The following is a 4,693-nucleotide window of genomic DNA, read 5'->3' on the forward strand; positions in this document are numbered from 1 at the left end:
GGGGAGGTACACGTGCTCTGGTGCACCCCCCTAAATCCGGCCCTGGTCATGTCGGTATCAAATTTCTGTTATCAGGTATTTCCAATGAAAAGTTAGCGATTATAGCCCGAGCTTCCAAAATTAACCAACGAATTTGTTTTCCCCTCCCTTTCTCACTTGCAAATTGCCATGATCGAGCTAAAAGATGAAATCATTTTTTTTTTTTTCAGTTTAACGTACCCACAATTAAGTCTTTTAGGCTAAGGGAAACGATGATTAAGGCAAATGGATGATGATGGAGGAATTATAGTAGAATGAGAATGTGAGAGGAAACGAGAGAACCTATGGACGGACCTATGTTGTCCACTACAAACTTATTTGACGGGGGATCGAACCAGGATAACCGTGCCCCTCTATGGCCAAGGTACCCAAACAGTTGTACCGAGATAAAATACGTAATTTTCCACCTCTTGACTCTTTACCAGAAACACGTAGCTACCATCGGAGGTTATGAAACAAGAAAATTGCACTGAGAAAAATCCGTTCTCCGGGCAGCGGTATATTGTATATACAAATATACGGAATTCTCTTGCTTACTGCAGAAATCAGTATGGAGCATACGTTATTCATATGCTACATATACACTGCCCTTAGACGTTACATCATTTATTTATTTATTTATTGTAACAAGACGACAGGCGTTCTGCCCATTTACAGTGTTTGTTTCAATTATGTTATAAAATAGAGGATCTGTCCATATGTATCCTCAACCTATTAACTCAATGAAGCCAAAAAACAACCGAGCATCGGCACGTCTGGCTGGCTACTCTCGTTTCCGCCATCGTCTGATTGGCTACTTTCGTTTCCGCCATGATTGTTGGCTGAAAACATTGCGATCCTATTGGGCAGAGTGGGAAGAGTAGGGGTGGCGAAACTGTGACGTATGGCTTCAAGATTTTGTTGTAAGGGCAGATCCTCTATTTTATAAAATCCTTGGTTTCTTTATAAACGACATTATTGATTTACAGAAAACTCCAGAAATTTTTGTTTCACTAGCTAATTCAGCTCATCATATTACAAATTGTATTTTGAAATACTATTACAGACATAATAAAGGCATCTATCACTTCACATTTTTCTTCACATTTTGCCATTGCAGGATGTCTGACATCTAACAGTTTTCCGTATATCACATGCATATACTTATGTTATATTCCTCAGCTATATGTTATATACGTCCATTTGTATGTGAGATCCTGACCGTCTATATTGTTTCATACGGAAAGTACGTATAGATGGAACACTTATACAGAAAGTATTATAAAACATGCGTTTTCAGTTATACGTCTGCTGTACGTTAAGTGCAAAAACTACAGGAATTACGCATGTAACCTATCTTTTTAAGCAAGGGCGCCGAACCTAGGGGACCGCTCCTCCCAAAGCTCATGTGGGCCCCCATATTGTATTAATGAATATACCATATTTGGCATAATTTGAACGCAATTTGTCTTAAAGTCCTCACATATATATACTTTGTGCATCTGAAAGGGCCCCCCTTCCCAAATTTACAGAGAAATCGTTGCCCTTGTTTTTAAGTACGCCACCTACATTTTTTTTCTCTGTGGTTATCAGAAGCAAACTCTTGCAAATCAGGTTCAATTATTCACAAATACAAATCTACACTGTTTCCTTAAATTGGAAGATTTGAAACAAAATGACCGCTGTACAAACGGGGAGAATAGACATTGACATTTCATTCTTTCGTAAATTCAGTGTGAGTATACTCTCCTCTATAAAAACATTAGGTGTATATACGCTTCATTACATTTCTGCCTATAACGTCTTCAAAAGTTACATAACTTACAGATATTTCCAAGATATAAAAAAATTTATTTTCATTCGAATGTGTTATTCCAGTAGAGAAATGTGCGAGGTGTGTTTTAAAAAACCGAACTTCTGCTGAGGTCCGTAGCCAGCCCAAAAATTGGGGGGGGGGCGGTAGAAGTTAGGGTGGCCTGACCGAATCATATTATACTTCATCACCATATTATAGTTCATTTGCAAGCCTACCGTGAAAGTTTTAGGGGGCAGCCAAAGTTTAGGAGGGCCCCGGCCCCCCTTGACCCCCGTGGATACGGGCCTACTTCTGCTATAACATCTTTATTGCTCATTGTACAATATTTTAAACCCTGTCCTACACAAAGAAGTCCCCCTCTACTGGTAATATATTGTTGTTTCAATGTTTCTTCCATTTTTGGAAAGCGTCCTGAAACACACTTTCTGGGATGGTGCGCAGGTCTCTTGTCACATTGCCCTGAACCTTCTTTGTGGTTTGGAACTGACGTCCTTTCCAAGTGATTTTTAGTTCGGGGAACAAGAAAAGTCTGCTTGTGCAAGGTCCTGAGAATAGGATGGATGGGGTCACAACAGGAATCTGATGTTTTGCCAGATAACTGCGGATAAGGAGCGAAGCGTGAGTAAGTGCATTGGCATGGTGCACCATTCAAATCTGGTTTTCCCACAATTCAGGCCTATCCCTGTGTACAACATCCCTCAACCGCACTAAAAATATCTTGGTACAACTGTTTGTTCACCAACTGACCACTTGATACAAATTCAAGATGGACAATGCCTTTTCAATCAAAAAAAAAAAAAAAAAAGCACAACCAATCTTCACATCAAACACACTACTAAATCTTTACATCTTTACATCAATCTTTACACAACCAATCAAAGAGCACATTAATCTTTGACCGACTCATTCGTGCTTTTCTTTTTTTTCTTTCTTTTTTTTGGGGGGGGGGGGGACAAGGAGAGACTGAATGAATAGAAAAGCAATTGAAATGTCTCTGTAAATGTTTTGCCAAATTTGAAGCAGAATTTCACACACATACACACTTTGTTCTTCATGCTCTTTTGTTGTCACTTTATTACTAATCTGACAAAGAGCTTGTGCACGTGCTCTTCAGAGGCTGTAGCTCGGCGTCTAATGATCATAGTCAAACGAGGCAAAGGGCAGATTGCTGTCTAAACCTACCTCCAAGTACGCCCAGTAGCCGCAGCGTGCTCCTCTGCCGCTTGGCCCGCTTTTTCAAAATCTCGATTTATTTTTGAACATATCTCGTATTCAAGTTAGATGTCGTTCATTTTAGAGCAGCGCCTCTCAAACGTTGGTTCGCGAAACATAAGTGGCCCTTGATATCTACTTTTGTGGTCCTCTTTAAAAATTCAAGCTAATTGCTTATCACGTACTAGATTTAAGACTTAAATAAGTTTAATTTATACAAAATAGATTGTAAAATTAAATAAGGTAAACATTATACAAATTTTAGTAGATTATACAAATATATTATCCTTGATAGCCGTCAATTATTGTAAAAAGAACATTATACGGTCCTATATTTTCTTCTATTAATACAGTAAAATCTGTCTATAGCGGAATCGAATGAGACTTGCAAGAATTTCCGTTAAACATAAGTTTCCAGTTAAAGAAGGTAGGCTATACCTGTGCTTCCATGCTTATAATGGATGTATTGAGATAAAATAAAATGTTGTACGTACCTTACTCAATTACAGTATTTCTGCTATGAATTACTATACACGAAACTTACAATGAACAGAAAAAAAATAGAATATACACGTCTTCTTTATTTTTCCATTTGTCAAAGTGGGTTTTCTGTATACATTGCTGCATGAGAGATCGACTTTCTATAAATAGTTTAGTCCGAGAAATCACATTAAATATATAAAATTCGTTTCACCGTAAGGTAAATTATTACAGCTTGTTTAAGCCTTTGACAGCATCTTGATATAAGTCTTTAGCCTACATTCTTCTTCCAATTAGGGAGTGAGTTACTGGCATTTGATAATAGCGCAATGAATAATAGCATTTTGTTCAAAAAAATCACGCGGTATCTCGGGCCTTACGTTGCGGATTGGCTTTGTCGACTAAAGATTAAGTTGTAAAGGTTAATTCACACATACCATGCCGTGCCTCTTCTGCTTTCTACACCATTTCCTTTGGTTCTGGTGCACTTCGTGTCGCTTCGTATGCTCCGAAGAAAGCTGAAGGATCGGACGTGGGCGACGAGCCACGACCGGGCTGGTTTCTCTTCAAAGCGGACTGTTGGGGCACGGCATGGAAGTGGCACAGGCAATGACAGGTCACATGTGAATTAAAAAAAGACCACGCAATGAAGTTTAAATGTCGACGTCTGAAAAGACCTTTAGTGAGGGAACAAAAGAACAAAGAGTCTTTCGCAGACAACGTAGTGTATATTCCTGACCTTTTACAGGTTGTCTAAAACTCTTCTAAACGCTTCATTCCAAAATTTGAAATTTTACGTTAAAAGAGTTATTTTGGTTAACGTTCAATCAAGGAAATTTAACACGTTATTCACACCCTAAATTCGTGGAACCCTTAAATGTTACATTTAAGATAAATTTCTGCTTAATAAGAGGTTCGGTAAAGGCAGTTTTTGCTGTACCAATTTAAAATTGGTGTAATTTTAATTAATATTTTGTTTAAAATATAAGTACACTAAAATATGTTCAAATTTTTATTTTGAAACATGTATTCACAAGGGGAAATATTCTGCCCAATAAAAGTGGTTGGTTCCCACTTGAAAAAGAAAAAGTTCGATAAACATTGTATTAGGGTGTTACATTTCAGAGGTTTTGCTACAAAAAATAATAATAATACAACAAATTAGAA

This window comes from Thermobia domestica, chromosome 9 (genome assembly GCF_964235325.1).
Source record: "Thermobia domestica chromosome 9, izTheDome1.hap1.1, whole genome shotgun sequence".
Lineage (NCBI taxonomy): Eukaryota > Metazoa > Arthropoda > Insecta > Zygentoma > Lepismatidae > Thermobia > Thermobia domestica.